At 41.5% G+C, this 21,865-nt stretch overlaps 1 protein-coding gene and 1 long non-coding RNA gene across 6 annotated transcripts in view; both read left to right on the forward strand.

Annotated features, from left to right (window-relative positions):
* The window catches only part of LOC310691346 (extracellular calcium-sensing receptor-like), a 168,182-nt gene that overhangs the window by 20,978 nt on the left and 125,339 nt on the right, over positions 1-21,865 (forward strand). The gene's annotated exons all lie outside the window — the stretch shown is intronic.
* Positions 16,082-20,253, forward strand: LOC310691483. Its single transcript, XR_014518511.1, has 3 exons — positions 16,082-17,227; positions 18,084-18,210; positions 18,877-20,253. It is a non-coding gene; the product is annotated as an uncharacterized lncRNA (long non-coding RNA).

Below are 21,865 nucleotides of genomic sequence, written 5' to 3' on the forward strand. Positions count from 1 at the left end.
GACTTCCCAGCTTCATATTTGTCTAAATTAACCATCCCCAAATACAGACGCGCCTTTACATTGGCTAGATGGGATGTTCTTCCCTCTGCCGTACTCGAAGGTCGTTACCAAAAGACTCCATTTGAAAAACGACTCTGCCCATGTAGAGATGGTAACACGGAAACAGTGTCCCACGTCCTCCTATCCTGCCCCCTTTATAAAGACCTAAGGAATGAGATTATTACTCCACTCATTCTCCCCAACCCCGGCCGTCCACAAGACATTATACTGTTCTTTCTCTTATCTGATACGGACAGTCAGACTACAGAGAAGGTCGCAAGGTACATCGAGAGAGCTGTGAAATTGAGGGCCACCATCTGAGTGACAGACGTGTTCATCTGACGGACCTCCTTTTGTTTGTTTTTATCCCCTCTTTATGTTTATTTTATTTTATTTTTAATTCTTGTATAGCTGTGGCCTGTTGGCTTTGCTAATAAAGTTCTGATTGATCTCTCAGAGTCCAAACTCTTGGGAAGGTGTATTAGGAAGAAGAACCCAGAACTGAATTTATAATTCTGCTGACAGAGTAGGAGGTGGCAGGGATATGGTGGTACCCTAGATAATTCCCCACATATTGTGCTGCTGGCAAATGGCAGCAGACCCTATACAAAAGGGCCATGGTGGTTGTGTCTTTCTGTGAGTAGGTACCACCCTTTGTTGTTTTTTATGATATTTATTAAGGTTTCAAAGAAAAGAATTACATGAATTAAAAAAGAAGAAGAAAAGAAAGACAAAAGTAAAAATAAAAGAAAAAATACAAAAGATAAAAAAGATAAAAAACACTTAAAAAATACATCAGTCTTTCCATACCTTACATTCATTTCCTTGTTTCCCTGACCTCCTCACACCTCCCTTTTTTGTATTCCAATTCAGTTAGTTAATTCAGCAATTTCTCTCTTTGTCTTTATCTTAATCCTTTAACTTAATATATTATAACTTTGGTTTCTCACCTGTTAATAATCCATTTTTACATACACCTTTATAACATTGCTGCTTAAACCACTTAACTTCATTCTGACATCATTCTAACATTCATTAATTTTGCAATATTTCTGTAAATAATCTTTAAATTTCTTCCAATCTTCTTCCACCGACTCTTCTCCCTGGTCTCGGATTCTGCCAGTCATTTCCGCCAATTCCATGTAGTCCATCACCTTCATCTGCCATTCTTCCAGAGTGGGTAGATCTTGTGTCTTCCAATACTTTGCAATAAGTATTCTTGCTGCTGTTGTGGCATACATAAAGAAAGTTCTGTCCTTCTTTGGCACCATTTAGCCGACCATGCCCAGGAGAAAGGCCTCTGGTTTCTTCAGAAAGGTATATTTAAATACCCTTTTCATTTCATTATAAATCATCTTCCAGAATGCCTTAATCCTTGGGCACGTCCACCAGAGGTGAAAGAATGTACCTTCAGTCTCTTTACATTTCCAACATTTATTATTGGGCAAATGATAGATTTTTGCAAGCTTGACTGGTGTCATTTTCATAATATTCTCTCTTAAGGCATTACATGCTGTGAATTTCATACCTGTGGTCCATAACTGTTCCCAGTCAGCCATCATTATGTTATGTCCAACATCTTGTGCCCATTTAATCATAGCAGATTTCACCGTTTCATCCTGTGTATTCCATTTCAACAGCAAGTTATACATCTTTGACAAAATCTTAGTTTTGGGTTCTAGCAGTTCTGTTTCTAATTTTGACTTTTCCAACTGGAAGCCAATTTTCTTGTCCAAATTGTATGCCTCCATTATCTGATAATAATGAAGCCAGTCTCACACTTTGTTTTTTAATTTCCCAAAACTCTGCAGTTTCAGTCTATCTCCCTCTTGTTCCAAAATTTCACTTGCAGAGTTAGCTGTCAAAGAGTATTTTCACCAACAGCGCATTCACAGTACGGCATTCTTACAGTTCACTGGCAACCCGTCCCCAGGTTTTAAGCGGTGGATTTTAGCTTCCTTTTCTCTCTTTTTGCAGGGAAATACAATTCAGACCTTTCCCCCCTCCTCTCCTGCAATCAAGGGGGGAAATCGCTTGTTTGATGTTAGAATTACAGTCCTTTTCAAACGTCTGTCAAGGTTTTCGCTTTGCTCTATTTACAAAGAACGGAAGGCAGACTTCTTGTTTATGCCTCTCCGCTTCGGTGTCAAATTGCTTCTTTGTTCCTTTGTTTCCCAAATTAGCCTACTCACGGATAGTTGTTTTGTAGACAAATTGTCCCAGGAAAAAGGCAGCGCTCTCCGGTAACGGCTGTGCGGCTTCGCTCCACGGAAGAAGCAGTTGACTCACGGCACCGCGCCGCTTCCCCACTCCGCTCCGGAACCCGTAATCGGGCTCCTTTGCAAGTTGGGGGGGCGCAAAAGGTGCCCGCCGAATCCCACGGTCACAGGCTTTACCCGCCTGTGATTTTTTCAAGGGTCCCCGCTTCGCCGCAGCGGAACAGACCCGATTCCCGCAGAGCTGGTCCCTCCGAACCAGAGGGAGTCCGCCATTACCGATGGCGCCACCCCGGAGGTCCCCAGGTACCGCCCTTTGTTTCAAAAGAAAGTATTTGCATGATGGAAGCTTTGCAGCCAAATGAGATGCCACTGCATTTGTATATAGCAGGCACGTCCAACAGGTAGATCACGACCTACCAGTAGCTCACTGGCCGTCTGTGGCAGATCACTGGTAGATCAGTGGCTCCCCTCCAAAAAGCTTAACAACTTTGGCTCCCCTAACAAAAGATTAACATTTTGTACCTTATCTGCCAAAAATGGTCCTTCGTCCTCCCTAAAAATGCTCAACAACTTTGTTGTTTTTTTTTGTAAGATATTTATTAAAGGTTTTAAACAATAAAATCACCAAACATATAAATTAACATCACCAAGATATAACAAACAAAGAAAACAGAGAAAAGCAAAAAGATAAACATAGAATAGAAAAAGTACAACGAAAACAACTGTCCATAAATCCTATTTCCATAACCTTTTGGACTTCCTCACATCTCCCTTTCCTGCGTTCCCAATTATAAAATTATAAACAGCAATTTATTACCTTATTTCAATTCTTATTTTGTAATTTTCAAATATTATGTCTCCGACTTTAGATGTTTTTATCAAATACTTACCGTATTTTTCGCCCCATAAGACGCACTTTTTCCCCTCCAAAAATGAAGGGGAAATCGGGGTGCGTCTTATGGGGCGAATGCCTGCAAGCCTCGCGCGCCCGGCAGGAGGTCCCACCGGGTGCGCGAGGCTTGGGGCGGCAGCCTGTCGCCCGAAGCACGGGGAGCCCTCTGGAGGGCTCCCCCTGCTTCGGGCGAGTGTCTGCAAGCCTCGCGCACCCGGCAGGAGGTCCCACCGGGTGCGCGAGGCTTGGGGCGGCAGCGGACTGCTTGCGCGCACCTAGAAGCTTGGGGCCAGCTGAGCTCAGCTGGCCCCAAGCTTCTCGGTGCGCGCAAGCAGTCCGCTGCCGCCCCAAGCCTCACGCACCCCGTGGGACCTCCTGCCGGGTGCGCAAGGCTTGGGGCGGCAGCGGACTGCTTGCGCGCACCGAGAAGCTTGGGGCGGGCTGAGCTCAGCTGGCCCCAAGCTTCTGGGTGCGCGCAAGCAGTCCGCTGCCGCCCCAAGCCTCGCACACCCCGTGGGACCTCCTGCCGGGTGCGCGAGGCTTGGGGCGGCAGCGGACTGCTTGCGCGCACCCAGAAGCTTGGGGCCAGCTGAGCTCAGCTGGCCCTCGCACACCCCGTGGGACCTCCTGCCGGGTGCGTGAGGCTTGGGGCAGCAGCGGACTGCTTGCGCGCACCGAGAAGCTTGGGGCGGGCTGAGCTCAGCTGGCCCCAAGCTTCTAGGTGCGCGCAAGCAGTCCGCTGCTGCCCCAAGCCTCACGCAACCAGCGGGACCTCCTGCCGGGTGCGGGAGGCTTGGGGCGGCAGCGGACTGCTTGCCGGCATGCAGAAGCTTGGGGCGGGCTGAGCTCAGCTGGCCCCAAGCTTCTAGGTGCGCGCAAGCAGTCCGCTGCTGCCCCAAGCCTCGCGCACCCAGCGGGACCTCCTGCCAGGTGCGGGAGGCTTGGGGCGGCAGCGGACTGCTTGCCGGCATGCAGAAGCTTGGCACGCGCTGAGCTCAGCACTCCCCAAGCTTCTAGGTGCGCACAAGCAGTCCGCTGCCGCCCCAAGCCTTGCGCACCCGGCGGGACCTCCTGCCGGGTGCGGGAGGCTTGGGGCGGCAGCGGACTGCTTGCCGGCACGCAGAAGCTTGGGGCGCGCTGACCTCAGCTTGCCCCAAGCTTCTGGATTAGCGCAGGGGTCCGCTAGCCCCGGGAGAGGCGCCCGGCTCTCCCACGCTAGCGGAGACCTTGCCGGCACGCAGAAGCTTGGGGCGCGCTGAGCTCCGCACGCCCCAAGCTCCTGGTGTAGCGCAGCGCACCTGGGGGGGGGAAATAATTTTTTTCCCTTTATTTCCCCCCCTAAAATCTAGGTGCGCCTTATGGGCCGGTGCGTCTTATGGGGCGAAAAATACGGTAAGTACTTAATTTAAACATAATATTGCTCCAGATTTCATCTTTTTCTTAAACATCGCTTATTCTCATATTTCTTTCAACTAAATTGCTGATGCCATGTTGTTTTCTATCCTGCATCTTCTTAACATTCATACAGTTTAAAATGTTTTTGTAGATAGTCCTTAAACTTTTTCCAGTCCTCTTCCACTATCTCTTCTCCCAGGTCTCAAATTCTGCCAGTCATTTCTGCCAATTCCATGTAGTCTATCAGTTGCGTCTGCCATTCTTCCAGCGTGCACAAATCTTGGGTCTTCCAATGTTTTGCGATAAGTATTCTTGCTGCTGTTGTTGCATGCATAAAGAAAGTTCGATCCTTCTTTAACACCCTCTGGCCAACAATGCCCAAAAGGAAGGCCTCTGGGTTCTTTGGGAAGGTATACTTAAATACCTTTTTCAACTCATTATAGATCATTTCCCAGAAAGCCTTAACCCTTGGGCAAGTCCACCAGAGGTGAAAGAATGTTCCTTCAGTTCCCTTGCATTTCCAACATTTATTGTCAGGCAAATGATATATTTTTGCAAGCTTGACTGGGGTCATGTACCACCTATAAATCATTTTCATAATATTTTCTTTCAAGGCATTACATGCCGTGAACCTCACCCCGGTGGTCCATAACCTTTCCCAGTCAGCAAACATAATATTGTACCCAATGTCCTGTGCCCATTTTATCATGGCTGATTTAACCATTTCATCTTGAGTGTTCCATTTTAACAGCAAGTTGTACATTTTTGAAAGTACCTTAGTCTTATGTTCTAACAGTTCTGTTTCTAGTTTCGATTTTTCCACCTGGAAACCTGTTTTTTTATCCAAGTTAAAAACCTCCCTGATCTGAGCATAATGTAACCAATCTCGCATTTTATCTTTTAATTTTTTCAAAACTCTGCAATCTCCAAGTATCTCCAGCTTTTTCTAATATTTCCCAATATTTCGGCCATTTGGCCTCCATACTGAGTCTTTTCTGAGCCTAAAATGCTCAACAACTTTGACCTGAACCCCCCAAAAGGGGGTAGATCACTGCCAGTATTTAACTCTGTGAGTAGATCGCAGTCTCATGGGAGTTGGCCACCCCTGATATATAGGAAGCAATGGTAATGGCTGGGAGAGATGTTCATCATTCCCTCTATCCCATATCAACCAAATCCTTCCTTAGAACAGGTGGTTGCACACCACTGCCATGTCTTCTGAGATTTTCTGGGAGACCAGGGAGGGGGACAAACCTCTCTACTCATACATATTTAACTTGTGGGCATTCGGAGAGAGAAGAGTTGTAAGAAAGATTGAGAGAGATGCATGTGTCTGAAAGAAAATAGGTTGGCTCTCTCCATGCTTAGACCTGAATCCACTGACAATTGACTAAATCACCCCCACTATTTGTTGTAGGCTATTCTCATAGGGAAGCTTCACCATGCATTAGACTGCAGTCTTTTCCGAACTGCTGTCTTTTCTGCTTTCAATCTAGCTCCATCACTTTCTGAGAAGCATCTCATTTAACAATACAGCAGGAGATGTGGTCTTCATCAACCAGAATGGGGAGGCAGCATCTAGCTTGGATATTAACAACTGGATCATATTCGCCAACCAAAGTTTTCACAGAGTGAGAGTTGGGAGGATAGATCCTCAGGCTCCACCAGACCAATCATTACTCCTTGATGAAGATGCCATCACATGGCACAGTTGGTTTAACCAGGTAGGGTTGCATTTTTTGCTAATTCAAAAGAGATTCAGTATTGAATAAGCAATCATTATCCACCTGCAGGTCTTCTCACTGCCCTTAGAGCTGCAAGTTACTGAGCTGTGTATGACCAAAGCATCCAGCTACCAGATTAAGAGCCAAAAGATTACTGCTAGAAGCCACACAAGGAATGAAGGCAAATATTTTATTAAGGAGGTTACAAAACTATATTTTAACTATGAAATGAAGTTAAGCAAGGCTAAGAGTGTAAATATGGCTTCGGGGAATCCTACTTCAGACGAAAATAGCAAAAGTTCAGTTGTCTCAGCCTAATTCCAACCATTAACAGTCCCTACTGCAAGCTGCATCCATGCAAATGTGATTTTGCATCACACAATCCTTCATTTGAATGTCGGTCATTCAGCCAATTAGAGCCTCTGGGTACATTTCTCCACCACAAGAGGGTGTGCACGCTCACAGACATGAGAGTAAATGTGTGAAGAGCAAGGGACAGAGCATTAGGAATAGATGAATCAATTTATAAAAAGATGGATCTCAAAATCTGTTTTCAAAGGTATATTTTTTTCTTAACATGCTGAGAATTGTATTACAACATTCCAAGAATTCTCATAGGCATTGCATTGCTTCAATCCAGTTCATGTATTTAGCCAGAATATTTTTAATGGAATTCAAAAAGATTGAATTTAACAACAACAACAACAACAACAACAACAAACAATACCCCCACCTGGGTGGGTTTTCCTTGCCACTCTGGGTGGCACATTCAAAACTCTTCCTTAGGCAGCATCTAATGGGTCCACTGGCACCAAAATCAGTTCTAGAGTGTCTACCTAGTGGACAACATACTCAAAAGTAACAATTATAACAAAATTAACAAGGAAACTTCAAAGTGTACCTTAATGGACAGAGCAATCTTTGCAGAACAGATGGGGTACTGCACATACCAGAGCAATGTCAAGGGAATATCACATAACTTCAAAAATTACTATTACTAATACCAGAAGAAGCAATTGCTCTCTGTATAGCCATTACATATTACAGTGGTACCTCAGGTTACAAACGCTTCAGGTTACAAACGCTTCAGGTTACAAATTCCGCTAACCTGAAAGTAGTACCTTTAAGGGTACTACTTTACTTTACTTCAAGATGAGAACAGAAATCTAGGGGCAGCAGTGAGAGGCCCCATTAGCTAAAGTGGTCATCAAGTTAAGAATGGTTTCTGGTTAAGAACGGACCTCTGGAATGAATGACATTCTTAACCAGAGGTACCACTGTACTGAAATGCTGTGTCAGTTTAGTAAAGTAGAGAAAGGCCCGATTACTTAAAGGATTCCAAACTCATTGTTCTCTTGCTGATCCTTCTGTTCTTTCATTTACGGAATAGACTCAGCCTCTTTCAGTCTGTACTGAGAGATGTCTTCCAGGATCCAGTAAGAAAGTGAAGGAGGGACAGCCCCCTTGCTGCTACGATTGCATCCCATGTCCAGAGGGGAAGATTGCAAACCAGGATGGTAGGAAAAATAGATTAAATAGATCCAGACACAGTACTTAGGATTGACAGGTGTTGTAAGGATGGCTGAGTTAAATGTTCAAAGGTGGAGATGATCTACTGTGTGTGTGATCCTGCCTCTTTATGATCATTGCTCTTCAGATAGTCTAAATATGCTAATCAAATGAGAATGACAATGATTTGACAGGAGTCGGGTGGTATGTGGTTCAACTTAAATCTACAAGGGGCCTTGTCACTCCTTCTGACTTACACAGACTGCACCTAGGCTAGTGTAATGATACGTTCCAATATCATGAGGAACCATTTACAGACCAATAGCTCTGAACCAATTAAATTCAACAATACCAGACTACAGAGCATCAGACAGTATTAAACATGTGTTTTCATTTGAACAGAGCTCTTTTCTTCTCAGACAGATAGTCAACATTTCAGGGAGCTGTTGTAATATGAGCAAGAGGTCATTTCCTTATTTTTTCCAGATATGAATGACTGTTATAAATGCCCAGACAAAGAATATCCAAGCAAGAACCAGGATGCATGTCTACCCAAGGATATCAGCTTCTTGTCTTATGAAGAACCTTTGGGCATCAGTTTAGCCTGCTGCTCTCTTTTCCTTTCCCTGATCACAGCTCTGGTACTAGGTACATTTATGAAACACCACGACACACCCATTGTCATTGCAAACAACCGAAACCTCACCTACACTCTCCTCATCTCTCTCCTGCTCTGCTTCCTGTGTGCATTGCTTTTCATTGGCCGACCTGAGAACATGACGTGCCTCCTCCGACAAACAGCTTTTGGCATCATCTTCTCAACTGCTGTTTCTTGTGTCTTGGCAAAAACTTTCATGGTGGTTTTGGCCTTCATAGCTACGAAACCAGAATCCAGGATGAGGAAATGGTTGGGGAAAGGACTAGGCCACTCCATTCTCCTTTCCTGCTCCATAGTCCAAGTAGGCATATGTACTGTGTGGCTGGCAACCTCTCCCCCATACCTAGATGTGGACATGCACACAATAACAGAAGAAATTATACTAGAATGCAATGAAGGATCTGTGACAATGTTTTACTGTGTCCTCATCTACATGAGTTGCCTGGCAACTGTCAGTTTTGCTGTGGCTTTCCTCGCCAGGAAGTTACCAGACAGTTTCAATGAAGCCAAGTTTATCACTTTCAGCATGTTGGTCTTCTGCAGTGTTTGGCTGTCCTTTATTCCCTCCTACCTGAGCACCAAGGGGAAATATATGGTAGCTGTGGAGATCTTCTCCATCTTAGCCTCCGGTGGTGGGTTGCTGGGATGCATCTTTTCTCCCAAATGTTATATAATCATTCTGAGGCCTGAGCTGAACAATAGGGAACAGCTAATAAGGAAGAAAAATTAAAGAAATAATAACCTGTCCTTTGTTGTATCTTGTGCTTTTTTCTTTGTGTACAGTAGAATATTTGCAAATACATGTTCAGCAGCTGCCTTATATGGTTTTTTCTAAATGTGGTAATTAATGATTGCCCATCATAAATATTGACTATTGCATTCACTCCGGAGAAAAGTGTGAGCAGGGGATTAACCTCTGATGCTCTGAAAAAGCTGCCTTAATGCTGTATTGTTTTTAACACTTGATTGGAAGCTGCCCAGAATGGCTGGGGAAACTCAGCCACTTGGGCAGGGTATAAATAATATATTATTATTATTATTATTATTATTATTATTATTATTATTATTATCATCATCATCATCATCATCATTATCATTATTATGAGACCAAGAAGCTGTCAGCTCCCAGGAATCCAGACAAAGTTAAGTCACATGATTGGTTTGCAAAAGCCTCCCTTTTGTAATTATCTCTGAGGTGGCTATAATTTATGACTGAGAGTAGTTTTTCTCTTTGCTGGTGGAAATTCACATTCTGTGATTGAGCTGCTTTCTGGCTATTAATAGAAGGGAAAGGAAGTTGATCATGAATGGGCTGAAGGCAGAATAAAATGTATGCTCTAATCAAAAATGTTTTAAACAGGCTCCCAGTTCCGGCTGCCTTGATGGAGCCAGCTCCCACGACAATGGGAGATCATTGGCAAAGATGAAACAAGGATGATTGAGCGTAATTATCCTTTCAAACTCCCCCGTGAAACGGGGGAAGCAGGCTGCACTCACAGATCATCTGGGTACCTGGCTCATGCTCCAGCATGGAATGCGAGAGGCAGGGAGGCACTGAGTGCAAAAGCACTTTGCCTGTCGGTCTTCCTCCTATGACACCATTAAGAAGCAGAGTTTCTTCTGTTCATTAGAGATTATTTGGGACTAATGTACAGACGCGTGTGGGAAAAGATGGGATAAGATCACAAACTGCCGAATTGAAACAACTACAAGGTCATTAAGATTTGATTTAGAAAAAAGACTTATTTCAATGCAAACAATGGTATGTGGGGGTGGGGGGACCCTACGGATTCTTTCTATTTCTTTTGTTACATAAATGACTTGGCAAACCCACCCAGAATGGAGAAGGGAGAACTTGGAGGTGTGCCAGGGCTTTGGCGGGGTGCCACACTACTCCTTTTCCTAGACTGAAAAGAAATAGAGAAGAGCAGTGACAGAGCTTTGCAAGAACATCCAGAGGTGTTGAAAGAAGAAGAAGAAGAGATTTCTTTAGAACGACATCAAGACAACAATGCCACGAGGCATGATGGGGATTAGGAATAACCAAGATAGACATAACATTTGGCAAGGACAAAAGGGAATGATTTGGTTAAAATAAATACCACACACAGGAAGAATAAAGGAGAGCTTCACTTGCGGATTCATAAAATATTAAATGTGTCAACACGAATTGAAGTTAAAAACATTGTAGCTTTTGTATAAGGGATTATCATTAAGATTGGATGGTAATTGGACTGAATAACAGTTTGGAAGCAGAATTAAAGGGAATTTAATTTAATTTAATTAATTTAATTTAATTAATTTAAATTGTGTAACCGGCTATCTGACTGATTGGTATTTGAATTGGTATTGTAATTTGTTATTGATATAATAAGGCTTACATTGGATTTTTGTAATTGAAAACTAATAAAAATTATTGCAAAAAAGGACAGGAATGTTTTAAACAAAGGAGTTCTGTATGCTAAGAAATTTTATTTTCTTCTTTTTATCAGTGAAAGTGTTGCCAAGAAATTGAAAGTAACTTTACCACTTGATGTTTCCTCTGTGGGAAATAAAGGAGTTTAATTTTGCAAGAGTCAACTCTGTGGAAATCTCTAGGTGGAGATGGGAGGTTTAATGCATTTTTATTCACCATTTTATGCATCTCAGCTCTGAGCTCCTTCAGGGGCTCATCTAATAATTGCTGCATGATGCCAACACTCAGTGGGGATGTTCAACAGTATATTTGCCACCCTAGCAGTTTCTGCCTTGAACACTTGTGTCTGTCTCCTTATCAGAGGAGCACATTCCTTCCCACAGTTTCCAACAGATTTCAGTTTCACTTTGAAGCCAGCACTTTCACAAAAGGGATGAAGTGTTAAATGTATTATAAAATGAAAACTCTTAACAATCAGAACACCTTTCCCTGTTTTAAATCTTTCTTAGTTGGAAATAATAAAAAATGCTTTTTGTTTTGTTTTCAGCCTATTAAAAGTGACCACTTCTTATGCCAGCGGTCATCTCACATACCAACTGAAATTTCCAATTAGCAGACTGGTCACATGTCATAATTTGTCACCATCCTTAACCACCACATAGTTGTATCTGTCAATGCAGTGTCAGCAGTAGATGACTAGCCAACCATCTTTGCTCCCAGAAGTCTTCACTCTCTTGGTCTCCCGTTCAGAATGACTCTGAGAAGACTTTGGCTGAAAAGCAATAAACATTTTTTTTTTAGAAATATTGCAAAGAATCTAGAACCCAAATCAAGTGATTACTACATCTGTAATTATCTCATTCATAATAGCATCCTCCCCACACCCTCAGGGCTTATTCTGGCCATATGCAAAATGCTAAAACTAAGACTATTTAAAAGGAAGATGTTGTTTATAACTATGAACTATTCAGAGCTGGTTATATAGACACACAGAGACTCATCAGTGTGGTGACCCCTTTTTATATATTGTAGTATTCTGGCTTTGCATCATCTGAGGGAGTGACCATTCAAGTCAGGCTTTGCTACTCAGGATAATTTGAATAGCAATGGCAGAATACAGTGGTACCTTGGGTTACAGACGCTTCAGGTTACAGATGCTTCAGGTTACAGACTCTGCTAACCCAGAAATAGTACCTCGGGTTAAGAACTTTGCTTCAGGATGAGAACAGAAATCATGTGGCATCAGTGCGGCAGCAGTGGGAGACCCCATTAGCTAAATTAAGGTTAAGCATCTATCTCTCCCACTTAAGAAATGGCTTTGGCTGAGATATGATAAACATGTTTTCTTTAAAATATTGCACAGCATATTTGATTCAAAGCAAGTGATTACCTCACCTGTAATTATTATTCAGAATTACATCTTCTCCACTTCCCTAGGGACCTCCTCTGCTCACATGCAGAATGATGAAACCAAGACTGGAGGCTCTTATTAATAACTATGAACTACACTTGGTTGGGTCAATATACATACAGAGATCTGTCTGGCTTTGAATCAGCTTATTGAGTCACCATTCAAGTTAGGCTTTCCTGCTTAGAATCGCTGGAAAGAGATACTAAGCAGAAGCGATAACAGAAGAGATGTGATAACAGAAAAGATGAACTTGTGCCTAAATGACCAATCACTTGCAAGATGGTAGTGTTTAGGTTGCTGGTGCTCTTACTGCCACTGCAGGGGATGTGCAAGTTTCTTCCTCTTCCTCAATGTTCCCTCAGGGAACCTGTCCCTATTCTTCACAAATATTATCAGTCAGGAGACCTCATCATTGCTGGCATTATATCTCAGATCTACATATTTTCAGATACCCTATCCTTTGAGAAACACCCATCTCAGGAATTTTCAGATTACCATATGAAAGTAGTTGCGTGCTTCTTTAGAAACATATTAGATGCTGATGAACTTCACAGCAAACCCAGCCCTGGGTGTTGGACTTAACTGCAGTGGACTGACAAATAATTGGAACTTCATTTCTTTGCATCTACCCCATCTGACCTTGTGTTTACACAGGTAGTGATCGGACATCTAAACCCATCCTCTGCAGGATATGTAGACTCAAAACTGCAGTATACAGTGTATCCATTTCACTTTAGGAGATTTGGCAGAATTCCTGGAACAGATTTAAATAGGGATATTGTAAACACTTCGTTGAATTTCAAGACACTGTTCATATCCACATATAGAAGTTGGTATTTATTTATTTTTTCATGTCCTATTTCTTTGTTGTGAATGCAGTGAAAAACATTGCAAAGTACTTTTATTTGCTGCAAAATCAAGGAATGCACTGACTAAATGGCATTGCTTAATCAAATCTGTGGGGGGGAAGTGGGGGAATAAATCCAATTGCATCTTGCAAGATTTACTGCATTAAACAAGACAGAGGAGCCAAAACTTTTAAGTTGTTTCTATTAGAGAATGTGAGTAACCTGCTAAACCATGGGCCAAGTTCAACCATTATTTTCTTACCCGTCCCCTTCACTAAAGCCTAATTAGTTGTAGCAGTGGATAAAAAGGCACATTCACTGCTGGATAGAGTATTCCGTTGAAGATTAAACAAAGATCATTTTTCCCCCTTCTCGAGACAATGCAAGCTTGGTCACACTATACAGGTCAGTTGAAGAATGGGGAGAGGGTCTGTGCGCATCTGCATGTGTATGCATGATGTTTATGGTGTGTGTGCATGTGCACACCTGCATGTGTAGGGTTCCCACATGTTCTTTATTAATGAGCCACATACTGTTTTATGGCAAAAACACACTGCTGACGCACAATGGAGTGATGCAGCCCTAGGTCTGAAAAGGGGTTAGCCACCCCTGTATCAGAAATATGGGAACCAGTCTGTGTCTGGTCTGCTCACTTTTGCATGCGTTCACTCCTAAATCTCTTTTCTCCTGTTTTGGCATTAATCTGCTCCTTTGTTTTTCAAAAACAACAAACATCCCACAAAGAAAAATAAATGTAAGATTATTTTGATTTACCCACTTCGAATACTCATTTTCTTTTTAAACTTTATTGAAGAATTTTAAAACATTTACCAAGCCTAAAATATTGGCTTCCAGGACTAATGCTTGTACAGATGTTGAGTAATGCATGCAGAGATCCACATGGCATCAAAACAGGCTTGAAACTTATTTTACATTACAAATTAAGACCGCATCTTGAAACTAAAGATACTTAAAACTAGAGCTTGAAGATAATTTCTCCATCTTGGCTGCTATGAAACTAGGTAATTTTTATCCATTGGAAGAAAAACTCAAAGAAAAATGCTACATTGGTATTTCCTTATTAGGGTGTGTATTCTGTGTGAATGAAGAACATGCAGACTACAAATAACTTTTGACCAGCAAATATTAAACATACAAAACACCTCATCCAGATTTCCTAGAGGTCAGAATAAATGAAAACCCCTTATTGAATTATGTCTTTTCTACATGTATTAAAACTACTGATTCACATACTGTTTCATGATCTAGTCTTTTACACCTGGGAAATGTGAGATTACAAACTATTTTTGAATTGGATACTGAATTGAAAAGAAGTCAATGTTATGATCTGAAGCAGATGAACCTTGATGCAGCATGTAACTCTCAATACAGGGTGCTAACTCACCTCTACCAGCACATCGTGGCCTTGGCATTTGCTGTAAAGGGGATCAATGAAAATCCCCAGATCTTGCCCAACGTCACCCTGGGCTTCCAAATTTATAACAGTCATTTCAGTGCAAGCTGGACCTATGAAGTCTCAATGGAGCTTCTCTCAAGAAGGGCCAAGGCCATCCCTAACTATAAATGTGATACTGAGAGCACTCCAATAGCAGTCATTGGGGGACCTAATTCTAATGTCTGTCTTCATATGACAATCATCCTGTGTACCTACAAGATACCACAAGTAAGATGCAAATTCATTCACATCTGAATTTCACCTAATTCACACAATACATGAAATGCAGCCATTCTATGAAATTCCCCTTCTCCAGATTTTGCAAAGCAGTTCTCCAATCAGAAAATGTGTCCAAAAATGCACCGATTAAGGTAAAGTGTGCATAAAAAATGCACATTAGTAAAAATATCCTTCAAATGCATTGTATTAGTGAATATTGCTTTGCAAAGATGTGCATATTAGGCAAAATTTGCATAGAACAAGTTTTGTGTTTTAGGAGAAATTTTCATGAGGCTTAAAAAGAAATCTAATTGATGTGGTTAAATAAGAAACTTAAGAGAAATATTGACAGATCCTCCCATTCCTAACACACTGATGGGTCAGATTTAGCCAAAGCCCAAATCCTGAATTGGACAAATATGGGTGGAACTAGATGACTTAGGTAGAAACAGTCCCAGATTGGGTCTGGCCTGCTGGAGTGATCTGGGGCTGTTGGGGCGCGGTCTTGGTAGGAAGAATGAGATTTGTCTTCACATGGCTGTAGCAAGCAGTGCATTCAAGCACACAGTAAAACTAAGCAATTATATACGCTAGGCTGAGCATCTGGTGAGTTGAGGTTTCAATCCTGCTAGTTGCAGGAGCCTGCTCCCTCAGCGTGTTCTTTGCACGAAATGCAGAGGGAAAGTAGACTCCAGTAGTTGAACACATAATTCAATCCTGAAGGATCTACTTAACCATTATGCTCCCGGCCAGAAATGAACAGAAGAAAGAAAACAAAACTACACACAAGTAATTGTTTTATATTGAAAACCATTCTTCTCTTCTCATCTTTTTTATATATAAAAAAACCTTAGCTTATATATGGCTCTTCCCCAGTCATGAATAAAGAGTCTCAAGGAGTTTTCTTCTACCAAATGTTCCCAAATGGGGACCTTCAATTTAGAGGAATTATCCAGTTACAGCTGCATTTCCAGTGGACATGGATTGGAGTGGTTTCTCAAGATGGGGATAATACAGAAGGTTTTATAGACAATGTACTTCCAACGTTTTCCCAGAGTGGCATCTGCCTTGACTTCATAGAAACATTCCCAAAGCTAACATCTTCCAGTGGTACCACTGACATGGTGCATGAGGGCTTTCACTGTGTCAGTGTCATTATGGGAAGCACTACAAATGTTGTGGTTGTACATGGAGAAATTCAGACAATGATAGTATTGAAAATGGTGCCCCAGATTGTAAAATTTGAGCATTTACCAAGGGTAAAGTCTGGTTCATGACAGCCCAAATGGATATCACATCATTTCCATTCCAAAGAAATTGGGACATAAGTTTCCTTCATGGTTCTCTGTCCCTTGCCATTCACTCAGTGGATCTGTTAGCTTTCCAGAGGTTTCTTCAGAACAAGAACCCAAGCACAGAAAAAGAAGATGGTTTTATCAAGGACTTCTGGGAAGAGTCATTTAACTGTTCATTCCCCAGTTCAGTGGCAGATAATATAGGTGGGCAAACTTGCACTGGGGAGGAGATGATGGAGGCACTTCCTGTGTCTGTTTTTGAAATGAGAATGACAGCTCATAACTACACCATCTACAATGCAGTCTATGCGGTGGCACATGCTTTGCACATCAGACATTCATCCCAATTCAAGCAGAGGGGAATGGCAGAGGGAGCTTGCAATTCCACAACCTTGGCAGGTAATGTCCTGAAGATACCTCCATATGTTTCGGTGGGGAAATATGGGCGAGCTTTCTCAACCTTCCATGAGATTAGCAAGAAATTTATTTTCGGAGAAAAGCTTTACAATACATCTAGCATTTGGTTTTTCCCCCCTCTGCAGCACCCCATTCCAGAGATTGACAAATCTCCCCATAGTTTATTAAAGAACTTCTTACCATCCCTTCACCTGTGTACCTGTGCACTTTTGGGGGGATGGAGTTTCATAACTTGGTGCTGCTCTGATATTTTGTCCTGTATTTAATTCAACCATTCATTGAGGGGAAGGGGAGAGGGGAATGGCACCATTTATTTCATCAAGACTTTGATTTGTTTTAAATTAATCTGTTCTTTGTTTGAGAAGGGCATGCCTGACACATTAGCTCGCCCAAAGCTTTCAAGAGATCATAATCCTGTCCCTTGAATGTATTTTCACTATATTGTATGATAACATAGTTTGAGCATTTATATGTATCTTCCATCTTATTTTCATTATTTAGCTCCATCACATCATCAGAAGTATTTTATTTAACAACAGTGCAGGAGAAAATGTGCGTTTTGACACAAATGGTGAATTAATTGCTGGCTTTGACATTATAAACTGGCTCATGTTTCCAAATCAGTCCTTTCGTAGAGTCAAAATTGGGAAGATAGACTCCCTGGGTATCCAGGAAAAACCGTTCACCATTCATGAGGATGCCATTGTATGGCCCAACCAATTTAACCAGGTGGGTTCTCTGAATCTTTCAGGGTTCATTCCATCACTTGTCCCATGGTTGTTTCTCAATATTCTGTAAATTTATTTAACCCAATTCAAACTGTGGCTTTCAATCTGAACATTCATGTTGTAGTTCCATAATAATGTGCCACTTAATGTTCATTCTTGGGGTGGCAGGGAAGACTTTGGCAATTCCACCCACCATTCAATTACATGCATTCTTAACTATAGGCAATTTTGGCTTCACACACTAACCCCAAAATGTAACCCTCTCATAATTTGAGTGTGGACTTCATACATATCAATGAAACAGGTGAAGACACATTTCTTCCAGGACGCTTTGACTTTTGTAATGAATTTGAGTCGCACAGTTTTGTGTTATTTATAAGATTATTTAGGTTCAACATATCTTGCCTCTTTCCATACATAACCTTTTGAGTATTAAGATTCCCTCTTGGTACTTCTGCCACCCTCAGAAACCTGAGGGATGGCAGTCTAGGAAAGGGAATTATCTGTGGCAGTTCCCAAAACATGTCCCTTTCCCCAAAGTGTCACGTCAAACATCCTGATTTATAGTTACTATGGATTGGTGAAGATGCACCTCTTTACCCTGGGCACAGTTAACAATTTTGGGTCAGACCACCTCTATTCTTTGATGCACATTCCTTTGGTTTGTTTTAAAACATGTCATTGATTTTAATGCTCACTGTTTTGGTGGCATTTGCTCTAAAAAGTGTTATATAAATAAATAATAACATACCATAATATGAGCCAAGGACTCAAGTTCTAAAAGCCCACTGGATTTGCAATACTTTCTAGTTTTCGTGATATTACCTAAAACATTATATTTTAATATTTATGGACAGACTCGGCCCATTTCTATATGTAAGGATCATTGCGGTTCAGGTTATAGTTGGACCAAGAAGGAAAGGAACCCATTTTGTTGCTATGATTGCATTCCATGTCCAGAAGGAAAGATTTCCAACCAGAAAGGTAAGAAAGGTTAAAAAATGTTTTCTATAGATGTATGTATACCACCTATTTCATAGATGATTTTGATCTGGTTATGTATATCAATGGGTTTGTGTTTTAACAGTGATTTCCTTGATGTTTAAAATATTGCACCAAATCATGGGCAATTGATTAGAAATCCATTATAGTTTAACTGCAAACCTATTTTTTATACAGTGTTATGTTTAGAGAAAACAATTTGAATAAATAGGAAATCACATAAACAAGTACCACTGATTTCAGTGGACCTTCATTAAGCATGTCTAAATCTGAATCAGCTCCATTGGCACTTGAAGCTGATCAGCTTCACCATGCACACAGATTCACCTTTAAAATGAGCTGAGTAACAGCTGCAGAATCAGAAAGTGTGGAAGCACCCATTCTGGTCAGCTGATATTCTATTGAATTAGAGCAAAATACTGAAGTAGTTTACAACGTGCACAACTATTTGCATTATTCCACAGAAATGACCTTGAGTCAGAAATGATCAAATGTGGGGTGGGGGGAGAGAGGTGTGGCCTTGTCTTTGTGAGCCAACAGAGCCCACCACCTCTGACTCTTTTAAGAGCGTGTAATTTCTTTCTTTCTTTCTTTCTTTCTTTCTTTCTTTCTTTCTTTCTTTCTTTCTTTCTTTCTTTCTTTCTTCAGACGTGGATGACTGTTTTCAATGCCAAGAAGATCAGTATCCAAACATTGGCCAGGCTATATGTCTTCCAAAAGATATAAGCTTCCTGTCTTACGATGAACCTCTGGGGATCAGTTTGGTCATGTTTGCTCTTTTATTGACTTTCATTACAGCTTTGGTGCTTAGGATCTTCATCAAGCACAAAGAAACTCCCATAGTCAAAGCCAACAATCGGACCCTCACCTATGTTCTCCTCATAGCCCTCATTCTCTCCTTCCTTTGTCCTTTGCTATTCATTGGCCAGCCCAAAAAATAACCTGCCTCCTTCGACAAACTGCTTTTGGAGTCATCTTCTCAGTAGCAGTGTCTTGCATCTTAGCAAAAACAAGTATAGTGGTTCTAGCTTTCATGGCTACCAAGCCAGGCTCCAGAATGAAGAGATGGGTGGGGGAAAATTTGGCCATCTCCCTTGTTCTTTTCAGTTTCCTCATTCAAATGATGATGTGTAGTGCCTGGCTGATAGTTGCTCCCCCACTCCCTGATTTAGACAAGCACTCAGTGACTAAAGAAATTGTACTGCAATGTAATGAAGAATCAGTCACCATGTTCTACTGTGTCCTAGGATTCATGGGAATACTAGCCATTGTCAGTTTCACTGTGGCTTTCCTAGCTAGGAAGTTACCAGACAGTTTTAATGAAGCCACGTTTATCACCTTCAGCATGTTGGTCTTTTGCAGTGTGTGGCTGTCCTTTGTTCCTACCTACCTGAGTACCAAGGGAAAGTACATGGTGGCTGTGGAGATCTTTTCTATTTTGGCCTCTAGTTTTGGATTACTGGGCTGCATCTTTTCCCCAAAATGTTATATAATTTTGCTGAGGCCAGAGTTAAACAGCAGGGGACAGCTTATCATAAGAAAGAATTAAAGCATGAACAAGTGTATTTGACGAAGGAAATCATAACTGGACTACATCTCCTTGTATTCATTTTGCTTATTCTCAGAATGCCTCAACCCAACAAAGCCAACAGAGGAGCAAATGTAGCTGTTCTCCCTTGGCTTTCCCCTGACAAAGTACTCTGATTAAGGGAAGCGGTGGATCATGTATCCTAAACTCATAGACTGGGGAGGGACCCTAATTCCATGATGCTGACTACACATTTTGGAAACTACATTGGTTACAAGGCTTCTAATTTCTTCCTTCTCCAATACAACAGTGATCCCTTATTATCAAGTGAAAAGGAAATTAAAATAACTGTTCTGAATATGTGACAAACACATTTTCTTCAACTATTCCAGAGGGAATTCTTAGCACTGAATGAGTAATTACATTGCTTCTTGATGATTAACAGGGCTATAATTTGAGCTGCTGCTTCTCAAAAAACAATGGGGACTTACAGTGACCACTGAGTTGTGATCCACAAGTCTGGTTTTGGATACTCCGACGTTGCATCATCTCGGGAAAATAAACTACCATTTAAACAAGACAATTTTTATCTTGGAGAAGATAAAACATAGTTTTTGCATAGAACAACCAGTTGCCTTTGTATTGAGCATGGTGGTTTTAGTGTTCTTGCTGCTGGAACTGATTTCTTACAATGTATGTCTGGCTCACATAGCAAAATGCAGGCTTCAAGATCCACACCGTCCACTTCACATGTATCATCAGCCAGGAGAGTTCCTCCTTGGTGGTATTGTTTTCCATGGTGGCTTCATTGCCTCTCCAGCAACATTCACTGAGGAACCCCCACCAGCGCTGCCTGAAGAACATGTGTAAGAACTAAGCCACTCATTTATTACAGCACAGGAATGATCAAACGTAGAGTTTCAGCCTCAGAATAATGACTGAGGCTGCAAACTTATACCCATTTACCTAGGGATAACCACTTTTCATTTCAGTGGGACATATGCTGATGTACAATCCATAAGAATCTTGTGTGAATTAAAAGAATACTGTAGAAGCTCCCATTTATCAATAGGGAAATGAATATAAATGTATTGAAATGTGTATATATTTGTATGTCTGAGATAGCCCTTTTGAACAGCCATTTTTGATAGACTTTATCGGAACAGGAGTGTAAGTGAGAATCAATTAAAAAAAAAAACCTGTTCTGAACCAAAATGCCCATATCATTTCATTTTCTGATCTTAGTCTAAGATTTGTTTCACAATGATAGTATATATTATGAAGTATAGAAATCTGTGAATTACAACCACTATCACTGCCTCATGAACAAGGAAGCTGTCATTGCATGACAGAACTGAGAAATACTGTAAATGTCAGGGAAAGACTTTAGATGTTTCAGGGAAAGACCCCAGGGGTTCCAATGTTCCAATGAGCACCACATTAGCAACCCCTGGTCTAGATGCCATTGGCCTTTACAAATTGGAGAACTGGGGCAAAACTAACAAAATGAATTTCAGTCGGGACAAATGGCGGGTTCTGCACTTAGGCAAGAAATATCAGCTGCACAAATTTAAGATATGGAAAACCTGGCATGCCAGTAGCACATGTGAAAAGGATCAAGAAGTCTGCATCAACAGAAGTATAGTGAGCCAATCAAAAGAAGTAATAGAGGAGTGTTATTCTGCCATGCTTAGACCACACCTGGTGTACTTTGTTCAGCACTATTTAAGAAGGATATTGACAAGCTTCAACGTGTGCTGAGGAAGGTGACACATATGATCAAGAGTCTGGAAACCAAACCTTGTGAGGGAACGTTGAGGGGGTTGGGTATTTTTAGCTATGAAAATAGAAGATTGAGGGGAAGTAGGATAGCTATTCTCAAGAATCTCAAAGGCTGTCACCAGGAAAATGGAGCAAGTTTGTTTTCTAAAAATCTGGAAGAACTTGCTGATTATAATAACTGTTCAACAATGGAATTGACAGGTAGTTAAGTCCACTGAACACAAAATGATTAACAACTGTGTTGATATGTAAAAGGATATATCAGTTCCTCTTGATGCTATTTGCAACTCTCATTCTAGGGTGGTGCCTAAGCTTTACCAGCACATC

Source organism: Podarcis liolepis (genome assembly GCF_965112155.1).
Source record: "Podarcis liolepis genome assembly, chromosome: 13".
Taxonomy (NCBI): domain Eukaryota; kingdom Metazoa; phylum Chordata; class Lepidosauria; order Squamata; family Lacertidae; genus Podarcis; species Podarcis liolepis.